Genomic DNA, 23,136 nt, shown 5'->3' with positions numbered 1-23,136 from the left:
TCACTCACACGTGGAATCTAAACACAAAAACGGAGCAGCCCAGGCTCACACACACGGAAAACAGGCTGCCGGAGGGCGGCTGCGAGGAGAGCAGGTGAAGGCGGTCAAGAGGCGCAGACGCACAGGGTGAAATAAAGCAGCCCCGGGCAACGCACAGCACAGGGAAGACGGCCAGCGGCGCTGCACTGGCTCCGCACCGCGCCAGACGTGCACTCGCTCTGGTGGTCACGCTGCGACACGACATACACGCGGGTCAAACCACTGTGTGCACACAAGTAAGAAAACACTGTATGCCAAATACACTTCAATTAAAAAAGAAAGAAAATATATGCCCGTGGAGACTTGTACACAACTGCCTGCAGGAGCTTTATTCATAACACTCACAGACTCGGAGGAACCCAGAAAGTCATCAACAAGGAAAGGTTAAACGGGGTGTGACCCACACAATGAAAGAGCTCTGAGCAGCAAAAAGGAAAAGCCCACGGATGCCCCCAACAAGGATGAACCTGGAAAATCCACGCCAAGGGAGGAAGCCAGGGAGAGCGCACTCCTCCACATTCCGGGTAAGCTGAGGCTGACACGCAGCGACAGACAACTGGGCCGAGCGCCGACTGTAAAGCGCACGACAGGCCTTTCGCAGCGACACAGTGCTCTCTGAGTGCTCCGCGGCGGGGGTTACTCAAGTGCGTGTATCTGCCAAGGCTCACTCAACTACACACAAAGGAAAGGTGCATCTCACTGCATATAAATCACTCCCCAAAAGGCGATTTTAAAAACTGAGCTACGGTACAAAATGGTGGGGCTAACTTTCTTTCATGGTTCATACTGAAGATAATTTCAAGACAAATGTTCGAGACAGGCTCTGAGCAACGGCAGCATCCTCAGAATAAACACCCAGGCTTCCACGGTCATATCCAAGGCTCTGACAGAAATACAACATTTCTGGGACGTTCAGGTTCTCTCCCCATTTTCCCTGGTCCCCTGCCACTACAGTTATTTCACAGCAGAGGTTCAGTAATATTTCTGGATAATAAAGTTTATCTAATAAAGGAGGTAACTCATCATGCATTAGGCTCACACACTGTACACGTTGTTAAGCAACTAAAATGCTACCTATCAGCTGTGAATGGGTTATTTTTAGAGAAAGCTATTAAGCTGTTCTCTAAGCTACCCATTTTGGTGAACTTTAATTATCTGAACACAACACTACAGTACTTTGTTTCACAGATAAAAATTAACTTGTCTTCAGATGCTAAGTTAGACTGATCCAAATTAATGTTCCAAAAATAAGAAGGTAGATAATACAAATGGCTGCTTGGAAAGAAAACGCATTACTTTAGCCTGATTCTCTCATAATTTACTAACCAAGAATGCCAGTGCAAAGGTTTCCCTCGAGGGTGCGAACCGTTAAGTGAGCAAATAAAAGCTTAAGTCATTTTAGGTGTAAAATCACCATAATTTTACATATGACTCAGTGCTCCATAAACTACAGATATGGCATCTTAAAATCTTACGTCATGAACATGTGTGCCATCTCTCTAGGAAAGGTGCTCTGGACAGCCCAGACCTTGAACAGACTTGGTTGTCTACATATACATGTAGCAATAGTCAGTCAAATGAGTCCCAAGTCTGCCTTTTCCCTTACTAGCCCAGACATTACTGAACTACCTCTGAACTGAATTACCTCTGAACAACCATTTGCTTGACTCAAAAATGAAGAAAGTCTCCCTGGAGAAGGAAATGGCAACCCACTCCAGTACTCTTGCCTGGAAAATCCCATGGACGGAGGAGCCTACAGTCCATCAGATCACAAAAAAAAGAAAAAAAAGTCTAAGGGTTACAAAGATTGCAAAAACAGCAGATGAAAAGCCTTAAGATTTAGCTCCCTCCCCAAAGTGGAACAGGGAGGCCTGGCGTGCTGCAGTCCATGGGGTCACAAAGAGTCGGACACGACTGAGCGACTGAACTGACGCTCTACATGTCTGCCCTGACAGTGTTGATCAAGTTACAGAAAGAAGATTTCATTAATCTGTGTTTACGTTTCTTCCAAACACAACTGCAAAATTTCTTTAAGAACATTTTATATGTAAACAAGAGAACGGAAAAAGCCCCACACCCAGCTACGTGGCTGAATGAATTAACACACACACACAGGTACACACAGACACAACCGCAGAAGACGCAGACTGCAGTGACTTACACTTAGTAAAGCTTCCACGAATTCTGGTGAACTCAGCCAAGTACACAAGTTACTGAAGAAGACAGAATGAAAAGCCTTTCTCTGCCCAGGAACAGCTGAGCTGGGAAAGCCCGCAGGACCGAGCACGATCACCGTCCTGAAAGCCCGCGGCCACACACTGTCGCCTGAAGCGAGCGCGCACTTCAGTACTGCAGGCAGCGCTCTCCGTGCCGCATCCGCTGTGGACGCTGACCCAAGCGGCACTCTGGAGAGACGGCCCTTGGAGCTCACCTATGCTCTGAGCGCGTCACGAGGCCTTGAGGAAGCAGAGGGGCTACTCTGTGGAACATCCCCCTCCACCCTTGCTCCTCAGCTCTCCCCTCCACCTTCACTGGGCAAGAATTCCAGGACGGTCCAGCTGGGCTGGCTCACGGCGAGCTCTGAGCAGCCGGAAGTGGTGAAGCAAGGGCGTCAGGTCTACCCCAGATCTCCGCACTCTGGGGAGCCCCCTGGGCAGCGGCATGCGTCTCTGGACCTGAAGCAGAGTGAGGCAGTGAGCGGGCCTCAAGAACCATAATGCCGCCGGCTAACTGAGCACTCAGCACGCTGCCGAGAGCTTCAGAAAAACCCTTCTGTATTATCTTCACCACAGCCCTATGAAGCACAACTTCGACTTTACAGATTTAAGAACCTGAGGCAGGGGGAGGAGTCAATTACACAGCCAGCAGACTGAAGAGCACTGGGATTCAAACCAAGGGACCTCCAAAACCGGTGTTCTCAGCCGCCACACCACACGAGCACCAGCAGCCCCCACTGGCCATGCCCTCCCGCTGGTGATGAACCAAGGTTTGGTTCTTAACTGGGCCAGAGTCTCACAGGTCCACTGAAAGGAAGCTGAGGACAGAAATTTAAACCATCATATTGACCATGATACAGAAAGCATTCTGCTTCCCAAAGCAGCCTATGAGTTTTATAGGTTTCGGCTATTTACATCATCCCCCTCAGCGTGTGCCAAAATCCTCCGGAACAAGCGGCAGGTATGTACTGTGAATGAGGACAGCTGAAGGCAGGAGGCGTAAAGGCGAACCAGACACAAGAAAAGGAGGGGAGAGGCCTGCAGACACACCCAGGCCAGACAGGCCCAGAGACCAGACACCCAGACAGGCGGGGGCACAGCGGAGGACGAGCAGCGGGACGGGGAGCCGCACTCCAGAGAGAGGACGGCTTACTTCCAACGGCCACGGCCACTCGCCACTGCAAAATGTGCCCCAGGGAGCCATCAGGGACAAAGAGAGGCTTGGAGGACCATCCCCAGCACAGCAACTCCAATTCAGATGAGAAGCCCCAGTTTCTCATGAACTGAACAAAGTCAGAAATATTAACACCCACCCAGCCACGTGGAGAAGGGCTAACACAGACAAATGCTGAGAGGGGAGCACACAGCATCGGTCTCGAAGCTGAAAAGAGCTGCCTGCACAGTGAAGCAGGTGGTGAGACGTTACATAACAGACGCTAAACCAGGTAAAGAAGAAAACTGAAACATGTAATTATAACTCCAAAATGCCAGTAAGGAGCTCTCCAGTCAGAGCTGGAGAACCAACTTTACTTCTTCCCATTAAAAAAGTTTCTGCAGTTGAAGTTGTTGTTTTTTCTTTCCCCAACCCGTTAGGACAGAAGAAGTAGACAAGAAACGGAAGACCCGGAACAGATCTGCCATCATTCACGTTTGTGTTACAAAATATATGCAAATTAACTCTCACACTCCTGGAGGGAAGATAAGTTATAAACCCTCCTGAACAGGCTGGTAGGACCATCCCTACCAAAATCATACATCTGCGCCCAGAATGGACCACCAGTAGTAACAAATGAATGAACTGTATTTCAAATGAAGAGCTTAACCGCAATGAAGGGCATGAGGGGTTAGAAATCAGCCTAAGGAACTTCAGTAAAGTGTCTTTTTTATTTTTTATTTTTGCCCCATGGCATGCTGGATGGAATAGAACCATAGCCCCCTGAAGTAGAAGGGTGGAGTCTCAACCACAGGACCACCAGGGAAGTCCCCAGGAAACAGTATTTTAACTGGATGCTGTAAAGCTAAAGCAGCAAACGGTGAACACAAGTCCTGTAATCTAGTCAGTGAACTGGTTTCTGATAAAGATAAGGGTTAGCAATTCTGAGTCTACTTTACGTATAAATAGAACCGGACTGAACAAATAAGCAAACAAACGGAAGATAATGAGAGCCACACTGGCCGAAGAATCACAAGCAAGAGGGAAGGTAAAATGAACCACATGGTGCTTGCTGCACTAGAAGCTGAGACATGAGGAAGAACTCATAGTTTTCAACACACAGAGACAGATACAGAAATACAGATGTGTGTACGCAGTGGGTCGCTATACACACGTCCATTTTTCCAGTTCTGTTCGCGGAGAAGACCTAGAAGCCACAACACCCCAGTAGCAAGGAGCACACTTTTAACAACTAAGAATGTACTCAAACAAGAGTGGGGGTTGTTGAAAGAGTCAATCTGAAGGAACACAGGTCAAAAGTGAAAGAAAAGTGAAAAGTGAACGGGCTTCCCTGGTGGCTCAAACGGTAAAGCTCCTGCCTGCAATGTGGGAGACCTGGGTTTGATCCCTGGGTTAGGAAAATCCCCTGGAGGGGGAAATGGCAACCCACTCCAGTACTCCTGCCTGGAAAGTTCCATGGACAGTAGCCTGGTGGGCTACAGTCCATGGAGTTGCAAAGACTCAGACATGACTGGGTGCCTTCTCTTTCAATTTGAATTTAAAAATGACAATACTGGGTTACAGCCCACAAGATAAGACAGACACCCATGAGTTTATACTGACACACACACATAACTGAAGAGGCGGCCCTGTGTGGAGCGCCTGGAAGGGACAGGAGAAACAGAAAAGGCATCATTAGGTAAATTCCACAGTATTTTTTCAGACAGGATCCACGGATGGATCTTAATCTAGCGAGCAGAAATCTGAGAAGAAACAGGGCATCTACTTAGTCTCAAAGTACATCCTCTAAGATATTTATTCATTACAAAAGGGTAAATAGACGGACATTGTCTTAAGCAGGTGACTCAAGTTAACGACTACAGGGATAAAACATTTTGACAACACAAACCCTCTGATACTATGCAGTGAGACCGGCACAGTGTCATCTCCGTTAAAGCGGCACAGTCTCATTCCGTCCATGAAACACAGGTAGACACACTGAGGGACAGTCCACAAAAACAGCCCGGTGCTAGCCACAAGTGCTGTCAGCCTGACATTCAGGAGAAAGCAGGAAAAGTCGCAGCCAGAGGAGGCTGGACGAAGCCAGCACTAGTGGGAATGGGGCACTGGGGGGAAGGTCTGCGCCCAGCGCCGCGCCAGCTACGCTCTCCTGCTTCTGGGGGCCTCACTGCGGGCACACACAGCGTCAACGCCAAGGGTGCAGGAGGGCCCTCTGGATGCTCCTTGTACCTCTTCTCGAACACCACCTCAGAACAAGCAGCTAAAAGTAGTATCCTTTTGTTAAAGTTGTACACATATGCAAATATCTGCACGCACATACATGTAACAGGTTTTTTAAAAGAGCAGAGAATGGGAAGAGCGTGAAAAGAGGGCAACAGACAACCTAAAAGGAGCGGTTACCGGTGTGATCAAAGGTGAGGACATATGGAAAAATAAATGAGGAACACGTCAAAACACTCAGAAGAGCTGCTGACATAAACGCTCCAAAAATGTTTTTAATTCACACACCAAAATGGTAAAAGAGTGAACACAGGCAATGGTGAAAGCCATGATGGTGCTGTGGTCCTGGCTCCTCCCGCCCAGCGCCTCGCCAGTGTGGCCACACGCTGGGACAACCAACGGAGCTTTATTTTTTTTTTTTTAATTTATTTATTAGTTTTGGTTACTCTGGATCTTAGTTGCAGCAAGTGAACTCTTAGTTGAGGCACGTGGGATCCAGTTCCCTGTCCAGGGATTGAACCTGGGCTTCCTGCACTGGAAGCACAGAGTCTTAGCCACTGGACCACCAGGGAAGTCCCACCCACGGAGCTTTAAAAGCCGCCGTGTCCCACAGTCAGAAACGGGCTGACCTGGCCCAGGATGCAGTCTGGGAAATGCTGGGGACTGTTTATCAGAGAGCCCCAGGCAGCTCTAGTGGACAACTGAGATGACCGTCACTGCTCCAGCCCTCTCCTCCTCCGTCCACCCTGGCCTGGACTGGGGCCTTCTGGTGTCAGGTCTGCCATGGACGAAGCCTCCCTGCAGGGTCAGATGGAAGGTGAGAGAACACTTCCCTTCAGGGTCCCCCGCTTTTCCTCTTCCACTTGGGGGAACACCTAGGAGATCATACTGATGAGGAAAACCGAACCACATTTAAATGAATAATACCAAAAACTGGAATTACTTTGGAGACAGAAAATCTGACCACAGAAACAGGATGACTTCTTCTGGCCCCCAATATCTTCAATTGTTTAAAATGAGATGTGGGGGCTTTTTGTTTTCTAACTGCTTAGGCTACAGCATTTCTCTCCATTTCAAGCGGGTTGAAAGTTAAAAAGAGGAAAGAACGCTGTCTTGCTCCCAACACTGTCTTATTCCACCCTCACCCCATAGGCACTTCATTAGTGTCTTCCTCACCCCCCATTATTTCCTTATGCAAACACACACTGACTTTATTTGTATGTTTTAGAGTGCAATGATTTCCAAATCTAAGCAGGCATCAGAATCATCCTGGGAGCTTTAAAAGCTGTGGGTACGGGGCTTCCCTGGTGGCTCGGTGGTTAACAGTCCACCTACCAGTGTAGGAGAAACGGGTTCCATCCCTGACCCAGGAAGATCCCACATGCCACGGAGGAACGAAGCCTGTGGGCCACAACTGCTGAGCCTGTGCTCGGCGACAAGAGAAAGCACGGAAATGGGAAGCCCGAGCTCCCCAACTAGAGATGAGTCCCCATTCACTGCACCTGGAGCAAAGCCTGGGCTGCAGTGAGGACTCAGCACAGCCAAAATAAAGAAACGCGCTTTTTAAAAAGTGTGGGTGCCAGTTTCTATTCATCCCTACCGACTTCCGACGAGCAGAGTCTGAGACTGTTCACAAAGTTGCCTCAGGTGATTTCCTGTGACAGACGCCTCTGAATGCACCTCCACAGCGCCTATCCAGATACCCGCCCCTCCACCTTGCCCGGGTCCCTTAGGAGTATGGCCCCTTCCTGGCCTTCAGGACACCCCGGGGCCAGGCTGGTTCAGGAGTGCCCGTCTGGAGGGCAGTGCACACCCAGACTTCATCCTGCAGGCCTGCTGCTCCAGGGAGAGCGGTGGGGCCACTGCCCTGGACCCTGATCCTTCCCAACTCCTCCCCTCAGGTCCCAGCCCACGTCCCCGTGTTTCAATAATCAGAGAGTATACAGAAAGGATCCCCAAGGCTTCAGAGACTGACAAGAACTCCGCAGCATACTGGTCACACAACCAAGAACCAAGACTTCCTGCGAAATCACTCCAACGTTTCGCTGCTCACGTTGCTGTGGAAATCTCCTTTCCAAGAGCAGTCTTTTCTTCTCTCCCCACAGTATCTCTTCACTTTCACCCGCAAGCAATAAACACATCTGCCATCAAACACCACAGCCCAGACAGAAAGAAACAGCCAGAGACAGTGGCTGCCCCAGGTAACTCCCAACACCCGCCCTCCACACATTCAGAGCAGCAGCTATCTCCAGGACAAGTGTCAGAGCTCAGGCCTTTACTCCAGAAAACCTGCCGAGGGACAGACTGGCATGGGTCTGAAGAGACGACCTGAAGCCCACTCACGTTTTACTTTGGTTAAGTCACAAAGCCCTGGTCTTGGAAGTCCCGAATGTGCGTTCAAGTTCCTGTGCCGTCACAATTCTGTGCTTGGAACCATGGGCAACTCTAACCATGATGAACCTCAGTATCTTCCCCATAAAATGGAAAGAATACTTCTCTCTCACATGCAGGATCATTTGGAAGAATAAGGAGCTGCAAAGTCACGTCATACATTCAATACAAACGCAAACAAATACCACTGCCACCTACAGAACAACAATTTCATCCGTTTCAGCCCTACAATCTCATTTTTTATTATCTTTTTAAAAAGTACTACTTAATAATTACATGAATTTCCAGGTGATCACTATTATTATTTTTTTATCTATTATTTTAATTTTCCTTATATTACCATTAGATATGAAAACTACGCAGATGTTTAACAATACAACAACTACACAGAATTTCAAAAGTGCTGAGTCGTATAGAGGCTAAGGGTCTCAAAGCCACCCAATGGCCCTCCCAGGATTCACACTTGGTTCTTCCTCTGAATTCTGTGTTCTTCCCGTTAGGTAAGAACGTGCCCAGAAAGTCTTACACAACAGAACTTTGGGAAGCATTAACTGAGAAATGGTACAGAATTCCTCCTCCTCCAAAACCCGACAAAATAAACAAGTTATAAACAAAGAACAAAGATAAGACTCAACTTAAGCAACACAGCAAGCAGATTTTAAAGGGCAATGCAGGAGTTGGGAGTGGCCACTAGTGTAAACCATAAAGGCCCAGGAGACAAGGAGCAGGCCTGGGAGAGTCAGGCCTCTGAAGAGAGAGATAAATTAGGACAGAATGGGGCTCATTAACAACATTTAAAGTGTCACAAAGGAGAACACTAAACAAAGAGACTAGAATGTATTCTCCAGAGCCTGACATATTAATTTTAAACAAAAAAGAATTCTGCAAATAGCAGAAACAAGATCTAAGAAGAGAAGAATGTTAAGCAGAATGTAAATTTTAAGATAATAACTTATAAGATAGCAACGACAGAAATCAGTTAAATAGGGAAGACAGTGCAGGTGAAACCATCACAGCTGGAAAAGATTAAAAAAGAACTAAGGACTTTACTGACAGTCCAGGGGTTAGGACTCTGCACTTCCACCACAGGGGGCACAGGTTCCATCCCCTTAGAGAACTAAGATCCTGCAAGTCTCACCGGGCAGCCAAGAAATAAAAATAAAGGGATTAAGCTACAGTAACAGAGGCCCACATTTAAGCTTAACTGTTTAAATCAAAGACTACAATAAAATTTAAAAATTAAATCAGAGAAAGTAATCAAGTAGTGTTTTTTGAATTGAAAATAAAAAGGGTATCATTGGCAAGAAAAAAAGAACACAGTGTGCCTACCAATCAGGGTTAAATCCCAATGGAAGAGATTCAAAAAAGGAGCAGTAACAAAGTTAAGTAGCAAGGAGGAGAAAACAAAGATCTAAGCGTGTAGACAGATGAGAAAATGGCAACAGCTGGCCATCAGGACACAGCACTGCGGACGAGGCCACTCAGCGACCAATGAGCAACACGAAAAATTAGCAAAGGCAACCGTCTGTCAGACTGGCTTTAGCAACTAAAACCTCCGAAGAGTGAATTCTGACAACACAACAGTAAAACAGTGAAATGCATGTGACCAGGAGCCAGAGGGCAAAGGGCACTGCGCCCCCTGCAGCAGGCTCTGCACAGGGGCTGGCGACTGCAGGAGACAGGGGGAGTGCCTGGCAGGTAAAGTTCTCTTTTTCGGGTGATAAAAAAGTTCTGAAATTAAGTATCCACCCCAACTCAAAAGCACAGCCTCTTTTTTTTTTTTTTTTTTTTTAATTTTTTCAGATCACTTATCAGCTGTTAACACTTAGAGTTCAACTGGAGGGAATTCGCTGGTGGTCCAGGGGTTCACTGCCCAGGGTGTGGGTTCATCCCTATCGCGCAAAGCTCGTGGTTAAGAGTTCAACCTGAGAAGTATCCTCACTCTGGAGAGCTACCAGAACCAAGGCCAGGCACAAGAGCTTGGAGCAGGAAGACAGACGGCTGAGTCCTGAGAGTGGGGACAAGGGAAGAAAAGGCATCCTGATGATACACACGTTTTAGCTGGGCCAACCCACTCCACCAGAGCAGGCAAACGGACAAGGATTCAAGGCAGGGCCCTCTAAAGAAGTTAAAAGCAAATATCTGGGCACAAGAGTAAAAAGCCTTATGATACTAGGGTATAGTTAAAAATAATAAAGTAGATCAATGAAACAAGTAAATTCCAGAAAGATACAGGTAAACACCTCTAAATTTAATATGAAAAGTCATGTGAAATTAGACAAAGTGGAAAGCAATAAATACTGATAAAACCTATACTATTAATGGGATAAAATATAATACTATTAATGGGATAAAATATATAAAACATACAAACCTAGCATTCTTTGCCACAATAATTTCCACATAGTTTAAAAAACTAAATTAAAGTGTTAAAAGGCTTTGTGTATTTCACCAACTCTGAAGCAATATGAGAACACACCAAAGAACTAGTTAATTTGACTACATAAATATTTTTAAAGCTTTCAGAAAAAATCAAAAGGTTTTCAGAACATTAATACTCAGCTTCTAGTGCATGAATGGTCCTATAATTTGAATAAGTTTCCCTGATAGCTCAGTTGGTAAAGAATCTGCCTGCAATGCAGGAGACCCTGGTTCGATTCCTGGGTTGGGAAGATCCGCTGGCGAAGGGATAGGCTACCCATTCCAGTATTCTTGGGCTTCCCTTGTGGCTCAGCTGGTAAAGAATCCACCTGCAGTGTGGGAGACCTGGGTTCGATCCCTGGGTTGGGAAGATCCCCTGGAGAAGGGAAAGGCTACCCACTCTAGTATTCTGGCCTGGAGAATTCCATGGACTGTACAGGACATGGAGTCGCAAAGACTCGGACACTACTAAGCAACTTTCACTTTCAAACACCAGCCAAGTGAATAAAACTTACACAAAAGTTTGGCCTCACAAATATCCAAAAACAAGGCACCTATAAGGTTTATCTCACTTCTATTCAATTACACATGAATTAAAGAATAACACCACATTGTCACAGCAAGAGGGGGCTGGGATGGGGCACGCCAGCGCAAAGGACTTTTGAAGATTAACAAGGACAGGTGGGGGAGCGGGGTGTGGGTGGGAAAAAAGATTAACAGAGACAGCGTAAATTCAAAGGCTGTTTCTGGACAGCAAACCACTGAAGTCTCATCTTTGACCTGGTCATCCTTTTTTGAGAAATAGGTTCTAAGAAAGTTACTCCGAGAGGGTGGGGTCCTGTTTGTGCTAAAAATGTTTACAGCTGCATCAGTTAAACATAGTGAAAAACTGAAGCAATTAAATGTCCAACAAATGAGGAACAGTTACACAAACTATCTGTTTTTAATAAAACGAAACACTGACAATCCATGTTAGAGTCACAGGTGCATGAAAGGCTGGTGGGAACAGGACCCACAAGAGTACAGTGACAGCGCTCAGCGGGTTAGACGATGACAGCCCCGCCGAGAACAGGCCCAGCAGGGCAGAGGGAAGCGAGGCCTGACGTGGGGGAGAGGGCAGAAGCGGCGGGGAGAGAAGGGGGACAGCGCCTGGAAGGGACTGAGGGCTCGGCCTTCCTTCCTTCTGAGGAGGGAGTCATTCCGCACAGGAATGTGGATGAGGTCACTCAGCGTGCACGCAGGAGCAGAGTCCACGGCCGAGGAACAAAGGCCAGAGACTTGGAAACCCAGGTGTGCTTCAGCAAAGCCGGTGCAACTTGTGAAAGAGGAGATGGCTTGTAACATCAAATCTTCAGAAACCAAAGTCTCTGGGGCACAAGCACACAGACAGGACGGAACCTCAGGCTGCAATCCGGAAGGATGGGAGCTGAGAAAGACTGAGCAACCCGAGTCCTGCGCGATGCACAGGAGCCCGGCCCGGGAGGGCGGGAGAGCAGAGGGAGCAGCACAGGCCACCCAGAAGACCTCACTGGGAGGGGAGGGGAGAAAGGCGCTTTCTCCACCCTCAGATTCTGGAGGACAGTGCAAGGAAGTTCAAGACTAATAAACAACGGAACAGCATTGGACAGATTAGCAAAAGCTGATGTTTTCAATTAAGAGTCTTAAACCCAGCTTGTTTTGTTGAGTTTTAAAAATCTTTCACCATAAGGACTTCCCTAGTGGTCCAGTGGCTAACAAACCTGCCTTTCAATACAGAGGACGCAGGTTAGATCCTTGGTCCGGGAACGCCCCAGGGCAGCTAAGCCTGAAGGCAGCAGCTAGAGCCCGTGAGTGACCCAACTGAGACCTGATGCAGCCGGAAAAATTTATCTTTTTCAAAAAGCTACGCAGTGTGTATACATAAAAAATATCTTTCACCACAGAACTGGCTAATACACCTTGAGAAAAATAAGAATGCAACTTTTAAGTAATGATTATTATTTTAAATAAAAAAGAAACATTGAACAAAATTCCTGTTCACTTGCTGCTGCTGCTAAGTCGCTTCCAGTCGTGTCCGACTCTGTGCGGCCCCGTGGACGGCAGCCCACCAGGCTCTCCCGTCCCTGGGATTCTCCAGGCAAGAACACTGGAGTGGGTTGCCATTTCCTTCTCCAATGCATGAAAGTGAGAAGTGAAAGTGAAGTGGCTCAGTTGTATCCGACTCTTAGCGACCCCATGGACTGCAGCCCACCAGGCTCCTCTGCCCATGGGATTTTCCAGGCAAGAGTACTGGAGCGGGTTGCCATTGCCTTCTCCTCCCTATTCACTTAGTAGGCCTCTAATATCAGGAACAAAACAAGAGTGGTCTCACCACTTCTCTCAACACTGTATTTGAGGTTCCAGCTGGGGAAATTAGGCAAGAAAATTAAAAGGCACACAGCAGAAAAGAAGTAAAATTCTCTCTATCTGCAGATGACACAACCTTATATATAGAAAATCCTAAGGAATCCAATGTAAAAAACCACTAGAATTAACTAACAAGGTCAGAAGGATAGCAGAATACAAGATTAATTTATAAAATATACAATAAATAAAACCAATTGTGTTTCCAATGAACAATCCAAAAAGGAAATTAAGAAACCATCTCCAGGGCTTCCCCGGTGGTTCAGTGGTTAAAGAATCCACCTGCCAATGCAGGAGACAGGAGTTCGATCCCTGTTCCGGGAAGATCCTACACGCCGCAGGACAACTCAGTCACAACTACTGAGCCTGTGCTTTAGAACCCGGGACCCGAAACTCCCGAAGCCTGAGCGTCACAACTACTGAAGCCCATGGGCCAGAAAGCCGAAGTGAGGAAGGAGCCTGCCCCACGACCAGAGAGTGGCCTCCGCTCGCCGCAACTACGGCAAAGCCCTCGCAGCAATGAAGACTCAGCACGGCCAAAACAAAGTTACAAATTTAAAAAAACACTTCCATTCACAATACCATCAAAATAAAATACTTAGGCATAAACTTAACACAAGAGGGTAAAACTTACGCTCTAAAAATTAACTCTGCTAGAAGTTTTTTTTTTTTAATTCAAACAGACGGGAAAATATCACATGTTCATGGATCAGGAGACAAGACACTGTTAAGATGGCAATACACCCACAGTTGATGTAAAGATTCAACACCATCTCTGTCAGAATCCCAGCCTTTTCTTTGTAGGAATTGACAAGCCGATCCTAAAATTCATATGGAAATGCAAGGGAATCAGAAAAATCAAACAAATCTTGCAAAAGAAGGACAAAGTGATAGGAACCACAGGGCTCATTTAAAAAATTTATTGCAAAGAAAGTAATCAAGTCGGTGCACGGTGTGGTACTGGTACAAAAGATAAGGATGAATGAAACAGAACAGAGGGGAGTCTGGAAAAAAGGCCGCTCTATGGTAAACTGATGCTCCACAAGAGTGACAAGACCCGTAGTGGGGAAAGGACTGTCTTTTCAAGGAATGCTGCTGGGACAACCGGACAGCCACTTGCAGAAGAATGAAGCTGGACCCTTACCTCACACCACATACAGAACTAAACTCTGAATGGAGTAAAGACCTAAACGTGAGAGGTAAAACTAAAGAACCTTTAAACAAAGCACAGGGATTGTCTTATATTTGGGCTGCTAAAACCAACAAACAAAAACTACTGCACAGACTGGGCAGCTGATAAACTACAGACATTTGTTTCTCACAGTTCTGGAGGCTGGAAGTCTGAGATTAGGCTTCCAGCAGGGTTGAGTGAGGACTCCGTTCCTGATTTGCAGAGTTCTCACCACACTCTCACATTGTATTCAGTTCAGTTGCTCAGTCGTGTCCGACTCTCCGCGACCCCGTGAATCACAGCACGCCAGGCCTCCCTGTCCATCACCAACTCCCGGAGTTCACTCAAACTCATGTCCATCGAGTCGGTGATGCCATCCAGCCATCTCATTCTCTGTCGTCCCCGTCTCCTCCCGCCCCCAATCCCTCCCAGCATCAGAGTCTTTTCCAGTGAGTCAACTCGTTGAATGAGGTGGCCAAAGTATTAGAGCTTCAGCTTTAGCATCAGTCCTTCCAGTGAACACCCAGGATTGATCTCTTTTAGAATGGACAGGTTGGATCTCCTTGCAGTCCAAGGGACTCTCAAGAGTCTTCTCCAGCACCACAGTTCAAAAGCATCAATTCTTCGGCGATCAGCTTTCTTCACAGTCCCACTCTCACACCCATACATGACCACGGGAAAAACCATAGCCTTGACTAGACGGACCTTGGTTGGCAAAGTAATGTCTCTGCTTTTTAATATGCTGTCTAGGTTGGTCATAACTTTCCTTCCAAGCAGTAAGTGTCTTTTAATTTCATGGCTGCAATCAGCATCCGCAGTGATTTTGGAACCCAAAAAAATAAAGTCTGACACTGATCAAAAAGTTTTCTGCGTTTTCAATATGATGTTAAGGAAACACTCAAATGAACCTTTTGGCCAACCCACCTGAGGGGTCAGGAAGCTCTGTGCGGCCTCTCACAGAAAGCACTAACCCACCCGTAAGTGGACTGTGGGCCTACACGCGTTCAACTGAGGAATGAGCTTCAACCCTCAGAACCATTCCAGCGGTCACGGCCCCTCCCTTCAGGCTCTGCTGAATAAAGAGCTCAGGGGTTGTTGGCCTGAGGAGTACAGACTGTTATTTGGAGATGAGACAGCAAAGACAGAAGGCGCAAAGAAAACCCAAGCAGCAAAGGACAAAGCAGAGCTCTCCTGCCAGAGGGGGAGCGCAGGTCACCAGGCAGCCCTCTGAGGATCACCGTACTTAACTCAGTCCATCAAGTTAGCACTGCTGATAATTTACTTGAGTTGTGTCATTTTATAGCTCTGTTGAGCCCTGGAGGTCTAGTCAGAATGCATTAAAATGTGGTATATTTTACATAAAATGTATTATAGCTTTAAAGCTTAGCTGTATAAATTTATACATGGAAGAGTCAAAACCCTAAGAATCATTAGCACATTTTAAGACAAGGGACGACGACAGAGGATGAGAGGGTTGGATGGCATCACCAACTCGATGCACATGAGTCTGGCAAGCTGTGGGAGCTGGTGATGGACAGGGAGGCCTGGCGTGCCGCAGTCCATGGGGTCGCAAAGAGTCAGACACGACTGAGTGGCTGAACTGAAGACGAGTGATACTGTGTTAAACAGACACTGCAGTAAAATAGTTACAGAAGCTGGGAGCCCTGAACATGATGCTCCATCAGCTTAATCCACAATGGCAGTATTTACAAATCTATTACAAATATAGTAAAAGTCGCTCAGTCGTGTTCAACTCTTTGTTCAACTATACAGTTCATGAAATTCCCCAGGCCAGAATACTGGAATGAGTAGCCTTTCCTTTCTCCAGGGCATCGTCCCAACCCAGGGATCGAAACCAGGTCTCCCGCATTGCAGGCAGATTCTTTACCAGCTGAGCCACAAGGGAAGCCCACGTGGTATCCACTCAAGGCAGCAGATATTAAGTTTCCAGCTATCTCATTGAAATCTCTATTCTATTTTAGAGAGTTTTAAAAGTCAAATACAGCTGTGTTAGCTACAATTCCGTTAGATGAATCCATGTAACAGATGACTTCCCTAACGTCCAAATGACTAATTCTCCTCCCGTGGAATACAGTGACTTGCTTCCCAAGTGAAATAGGGTGGAAGTGGTGCTGAATGTCTTCCGAGGAGAGATCATGAAAAGGTGCTCTGTAGGGAGAGGTGACCAGCCATGATGTGGGGAGGACAGAGAGGCCTCCACAGGGGAACTGAGCCCGTGCCCCCCAGCTCTCCCCACCACACACAGCAGGACCAAGATGCCAGCTGGGCGCGGCTGGAAGCAGATACCCCAGCCCAACTGAAATCCTGGCTGCAACCCTAGGAGGCCCTGAGCCAGAACTGCCCACCAGGCCCACTCCTCCATTCCTAACTCACAGCAAGTGTAAGATAAATATTTACTGATTTACTGACAGAAAGCAAAGAGGAACTAAAGTGCCTCTTTATGAGGGTGAGAAAGCAGAGTGGAAAAAAACTGCCTTAAAATTCAACATTCAAAATTGAAGACCATGGCATCCGATTCCATCACTTCATGGCAAATAGTGGAAACAGTGACAGATTTTATTTTTATGGGCTCCAAAATCACTATGGATGGTGACTGCAGCCATGAAATTTTTAAAAAAATACTTGCTCCTTGGAAGGAGAGATATGACGAACCTAGAGAATATTAAAAAGCAGAGACATCCCCTTGTTGACAAAGGTCCATATAGCCAAAGCTGTGGTTTTTCCCGTGGTCATGTATGGATGTGAGTTGGACTGTGAAGAAAGCTGATCGCTGAAGAATGGATGCTTTCGAACTGTGGTGTTGGAGAAGACTCTTGAGGGTCCCCTGGACTGCAAGGAGATGAAACCAGTCAATCGTAAAGGAGATCAATCCTGAGTGTTCATTGGAAGGACTGATGCTGAAGCTGAAGACAGCATTTTGGCCACCTGATGTGAAGAGCCGACTCACTGGAAAAGACCCTGATGCTGGGAAAGACTGAGAGCAGGAGGAGAAGGGGCAGCAGAGGATGAGAGGGTTGGACGGCAGCGCCCACTGAAGAGCGTGAATCTCAGCAACCCCCAGGAGACAGTGCAGGGCAGACGAGCCCGGCTGCAGTCCAGGGGTCGCAGAGGCACACGCGGCTCAGCGACTGAGCGACAATTCGTGCTTTAAGTCACGAACTTGTAGGGCATTTATTACACAGCAACACATTAATACCACAGCAACGGAGTAAAGAAAAACCAGGTAACAGAAAACTTTGTAGGGGTCATTTAGTCTAGGAAAGGAATGAAGGGAATGTGAAGACCACCTAAAAACATCTTCCTTCCAGAACTGGGGCATCAAGAGCACAGCAAAGCCACAGGGAATGTCTTTCCTCGGCTGTTAGTAAGGTACTTTAACAATTAACGTTAAACCACAAACACACACAATATGATTCTCACAACTGTTAAGTAAAACAAACCAAAGTATAAAACCACGCAAACATGTCAGATGTCAGGGGGTAAAGGGTTGAGTAGGGGCTGAAAGGAAGAATGCAGCAGGCTTCTGGAGGGCCATCACTTCAGTTTCTGGATCTGGGTACTAATTACCCAGTTAGTGAAAACTCACTGGACTGAACAGTTAAAGATACATGCACCTGGCTAAATGTAAATTTCAATAAAACATTTTAAAAGGTAAAATACTATTTATTATTGCTATTAGGAATAATAACCCATAATTAGTGCTTTTCTTCAACTACAAGCCTCTCATAAAAAAAAAAAAATCTGACCACCATAAAAAATTAGGCAGTTTCACCATATGCATTAAAACAATAATAATTAAAAAAAAAAATCCAGGGCTTCCCAGGCGGCTCAGCGGTAAAGAACCATCTGCCAATGCAGGCGACACAGGTTCAATCCCTGGTCCGGGAAGATTCCACATGCTGCAGGGCAGCAAAGCCCATGCGCCGCAGCTACTGAAGCCCATGCGCCCTAGAGCCCGTGCTCTGCAACGAGAGATGCTGCCGCAGTAAGGAGTCAGTGCACCATAAATAGAGAAAAGCCCGAGCAGCAACAAAGACCCAGCACAGCCAAAAATAATTAAAAAGAAAAAAGAATCCAGTTCATACTAACTCCAGAAGCAAAGAGAAGAACGCTTTCCAGGCAGACAATCTTAAAACCCCTCGGGGAAGAAAGTACCTGTGTCCCACCCCCACTCCTCACAGAGGAAGGCTGGCCGCTCCCACCCTCCTGGCACACACTTCCCTCTGACAGCTCACTCTCTGCTCCCTTAAGTGACAGCGGGGAACCTCAGGGCAGCGCCCACCTTTTCCCTTCAGGGAGGCCGTAAGCCTCACCTGCAGGGCTACCCCAGCTAAGTACAACGAAGAGACAGAGGCTGGAGGCCCTGTCTTGGGGTTGAGGAGAGCGGGAAGTCTCCCAAAGTCACCTGCGGGATTATGAGGATCGGAGCACACACGAACGCTTGTCGTCGTCGTGTTGTCGCTCAGTCGTATCCGACTCTTTGTGACCCCACAACTGGAGCCCACCAGGCTCCTCTGTCCATGGGATCTCCCAGGCAAGAATCCTGGAGTGGGTTGCCATGCCCTTCTCCAGGGGATCTTTCCAACCAGGGATGGAACCCCCACCTCTTGCACTGGCAAGTGGATGCTTTACCACTGAGCCACCAGGGAAGCCCAGCCTCTATACTGACCCTTAAAACCAAAGATATGGACGACACTCAGCCACACCTCCCTGTGTCACCCCCACGTGGACCACCCTGGCAACATATGAACTCCAGTCTGACCAACCAGAAAATCCATCGTGAAGACTTCTAAAATCCCACCAAAAACTTACAGAATAAAGACAAAACGTTCCTGTGACGCTAACACAACACTGTAGATCAGCTGAACTTCAATTTCAAAAGTAAATAAAATGCTCTTTAACTTTCAGTGTTTGACGTCATTAATTAACAATGGTGATACTAGATGACCATTTAAGAAGTACTTTTACTGCTGTCTTTGCACAAAGGGAAAATACACATATGTGTATACACACAGACTTCTAATTGCAAGCTCCCTACGGTATTTATTAAAGGTTCCTCTGAGGTAACGGTTTTATTCATATTTTCATCCCAGCACAAGACACTCTTTATTGAGTCGCACCCATTTCAGTCCCCAAATATTTAGTGCTGACGGACAGCACACCAAACACAAGAGCACAAGACTCTAGAAACAAGCTCTGCACCTCACGCACGTTAGAACAGCAACTATCAAAAACCCAGAAAGTCAGTATTGATGAGGATGCGGAGAAACTGGAACCCTTGTGCACTGCTGGTAGTACAGCTGCTTTACAGAAAAAAAACAAAAAACGACAGGAGGACTTCCCTGGTGGTTCAGTGGGTAAGACTCCTGCTCCCAGTGCAGGGGGCCCAGGTTCAGTCCTCGGTCAGGCAACTGGATCCCACATGCCACAACTAAGAGTTCACATGCCGTGCCACTGAAGATCCTGCGCAGCCAAATAAACAAACAGGAAAGAAACAGAAAGAAGAACCCACAGCCCGCCCTACAGCTGCGCATCTGAGAAACACCTCAGATCATGTCCACCTACTGGCCTCCCGATGACGGGGCCTCCAAGGAGTGAACGGGAAAAGGGAAGCAAAAGGGGAGAAAGGGCGTCTCAGGGCCAGGCCGGCGAGCAGGCGGGGCAGGCCGGGCGCCTGGGAGACGGCTCTACGTGTCTGCTGGGGAGTCGCTCATTTCTTACCGAGCAGGAGTGTTAATGGAAGAAGGGGGGTACATTACAGATGGTTCCTTGGAAAACGCAACCTGGATGCTCTACGTGAGAACCCTTTTCGAAACACTTGAAAATTGAGAGCATTAAATTCATGGGAATGGCTTATCAGTTACCGCTAAGTGCGAGCAGCACATCATCAGGGATATTATGAACATCAAACTTTGTTTATTGTCCTTGCACTGAAAACCGTTCAGACACTGTGGCTTTTCTGTTGCTCATCTAAACTGGTCTTCTCACATCTTTGAGCTTCAAAAAGCAACAAAGAGACATCTTCACGAGAAGTTACACTGCCAGTTAAGGAACGTCAGGAATCTGAGCCCAGATGCTTCAGGCCTCGTCTCTGCAGCCGACATATACTACTGCTGGCCCTGCCTTTCCAACAGGTGGCACTAACACCAGCCAGCTCCAGGGAGGGCAGGACGGAGCGCTCCGGCAGAGGCGACCAGAGCAGGTTTGTGGAGGAGACGCACCTGGGAGGAAGGAGGGCTTGACGAGGGCCCAGGGCTTCTCGGGAGACACTGCCGGGGTCTCACCAGCATGGCCCTCCGGTGCAGGCCGCTCAGCACGCCGGCCTCCACCACAGACACACTGAAGGCCAGGAACGCCCCCCAACCGGCCGGACAGCCAAACTCAAAACAAACCCCACGTGCAATTTAAAACGCTGCCGGGGAAGGGGTAAAACCACAGGCAATGAATGCCCTGACGTGAGCAGGAAGACGCGGGAGAAGCACAGCGGGCAGAGCGGGCATGAGACAAGGAGCACGGAACGAGAGGAGCCACTGGCAGCAAAGGGCGTCCTCCAGTGACTCTCACCTACAGAGTCAAGTCTGAGCTCAGCAAACACCCTTCACCGCTGCTCTCAACTCCAAGCTTTCTCCCGATGGCGCCCCACCGACAGGCCACCTTCCTAGACAACTCCAGGCTTTCCTGAACTGCAGTACTGATTTCACAGCTCCGTGTCTTTGCATGTGCCATCCACCTCGACTTAGAATGCACTCCTCAAAGCAAACTCCCAGCCAGCCATCAACACCCAGTGAAGCTTGTGAAGCCATACCAAGCCCCTCATCACTCGGGCCTTCTCTCCTCCCCAGAGCACTGCGCACGCTCCTTCTGCACGGCACTGGAACATTCTGTGTGTTGTGCCCAACTCCACCCACTATCTGAGCTAAGAGCTACTGCAGGGCTGGGACCCACGTGAATCCTGGCGTATAACAGGTGCTCAGTACAAGTTTTCTAGTGAATGACCCTTCAAAAAAGGTTTTTAAAAGGCTGAAACATCACACAAGCAAAAAGCAGACAACAGATATTTTCTGTTACTGTCAACCTGAATCTTTGGTTGAGTATCACTTAGGAATAGGCAGTGTCTCCTGAGATGCCCTATCACTTGCAAGCTGGGTGTCCATGGGCAAGTTAACTAACCTCTCTGTCTCTAATTTCCACTTATTCAAAGTAACCACCTCTGCACTGTGGTTGTGAGGATTTATCAGTGTATGCCAAAAAAAAAAAGCAAAATGCACCAAAGTGTTGGCTAAACGGGAGATCTACTAGTCTGCCTTCATCACGAAAACCACAGGACAGGGTACTACACAATCAGGAGTGTGATCACAGTGAGATTTTGCTTGGCACCACCTGGGGTCTTTTTGTTTGTTAAGGTCTCACATGTTTATTACTAAGCCAAAGCACTAGCGCAGCAAGACACCAAGAAAATCATTCTCGCAATAAAACAGGTCCAGCTGTTGAGATGACAGTGATGTTCAGAATGACATGGTAAGATGTAAGCGACCTTGACACAGCATGATGGGTGTGTCACCTCAACGTGCGAGGCTCCTTACAGACCCAGCTTGGCAGTTCTCCAGCGTCTTCTCTTGGAGTTGTACCTGATTTTATCATCAGTTTTCACTCGAATTCATTGGGGAACAGGACAACTCTGCTTTTGTTTCTTGGCCTGGAATCACTTGATTCTGAAAGTCTTATGAGAAGACACAGCGAAGAGCAAACTCAACCACACACAGGACGGCGGGGGAAGAGGTGAGAGCCCATGTGTCAGGGGAGCTGAAAGTCAACAACAAATCCCACAGTGTCTCTTCCAGCTGCACGGTGTTCTCCGCCACATTCAAGGAAGTGCCCAGTGACCCCGCCTCCGCGGGCTCCTCTGGCCTCTGACCACGCTGCCTCTGTCCTTCCCTGAAACTTAGTGTCTAAAGATACCTAAAGCCAGGCATTCCTTTGGCTCAGCTCTCATTATCTTCTCATCTTGACCACTCTAGAGACTTCCATTCCTATCTCTACGGAGATGATTCCATGATCTCTCAGTCACACTCAGCAAGTGTTTCAAATCAAACTTACCCAAAACACTTGTCTTACTTAGACGATTAAGCAGCAATTCTCCTCTTTCATACCATTTTTTTTTCTTTTTTCCTGATTGTTCTACCTCTCACCACTCCTCAGCTTCCTCTTCTGCTTGTCTCTTAAAAGGACTTGTTTGCTAGGATAACCTTGTTGGTCTTTCTATCTCACTGCTTCTTAACCTTTCTGAGATAATGGAGCCTTTGAAAATTTAATGAATGTTCTGCATTGTTTACTAAAAAGATAAAGATACAGAACACATGCATGCCACCTCACCCATGACCTCCAATGAGAATCTGTCATCCACTCGAGACTGTCACTGACACAAATGTTCACCTCCAGATTCTCCTTCCCTCTTATTTTCAAGATGCCTTCTGGATACAGCTTATATGGCCTACTGCATCACAAACTTAACAAGTCCAAACCAGAAATCACTATTTCTCCTTAACAAACCTCCTCTGCTGATAGTATTCCTTCTCACAAGGGCACCACCATCCTCCCAGGCTCCCACGCTATAAGACTTGAAATTAACAACTACGGCCATGCCATATTATCAAGTCTGCTCTCAGAAACCACTCTCAAATCCAATCCCACCTCTCTCAGCCTCTTACCCTTCAAGACCTCGTAATCCTTTGCTTCATCCCACACCTGCCATGATCAGAAGTCCACCACTCTTCTGACAAGAGTCCCATTACTGACTCTGTCTTTGTAAAGGCGCTCATCTCCATCTGCTATTGTCCTCGCCTGCTATATTACTTTACCTCGGGAAGGTTACAATAGCCTCATTGATTCCCCACCCATCTTTTCCCCCCGGTAATTTGCACCAGTGTCGCCCTATCCCCCTCCAAGCTCCTACACTGACCGCGTGCCTGCCTCTGTTCACAAACGCTGATGCGTCGTCAACGTGCACAGACACACCCAGACCCGGGCCTGCCTACAGCGGCGTCCAGTCTGCCACCTGAGCACTGTGCAGGACTAGACTCCACAGCTCAGACCATCAGTCT

General features: G+C 47.5%; 1 protein-coding gene and 1 pseudogene across 1 annotated transcript in view; both read right to left on the bottom strand.

Moving 5' to 3' along the window:
* MAPK1 (mitogen-activated protein kinase 1) overlaps window positions 1-23,136 on the bottom strand; it is a 55,219-nt gene that overhangs the window by 29,359 nt on the left and 2,724 nt on the right. The window lies entirely within an intron of this gene.
* On the bottom strand, window positions 14,494-22,627 carry LOC148774932 (large ribosomal subunit protein eL39 pseudogene; annotated as a pseudogene).

The sequence above is a fragment of the Moschus berezovskii genome, chromosome 19 (assembly GCF_049115385.1).
Source record: "Moschus berezovskii isolate FMDL1 chromosome 19, NW_MosBer_1.0, whole genome shotgun sequence".
Lineage (NCBI taxonomy): Eukaryota > Metazoa > Chordata > Mammalia > Artiodactyla > Moschidae > Moschus > Moschus berezovskii.
This window is presented reverse-complemented; position numbering and strand designations above follow the sequence as displayed.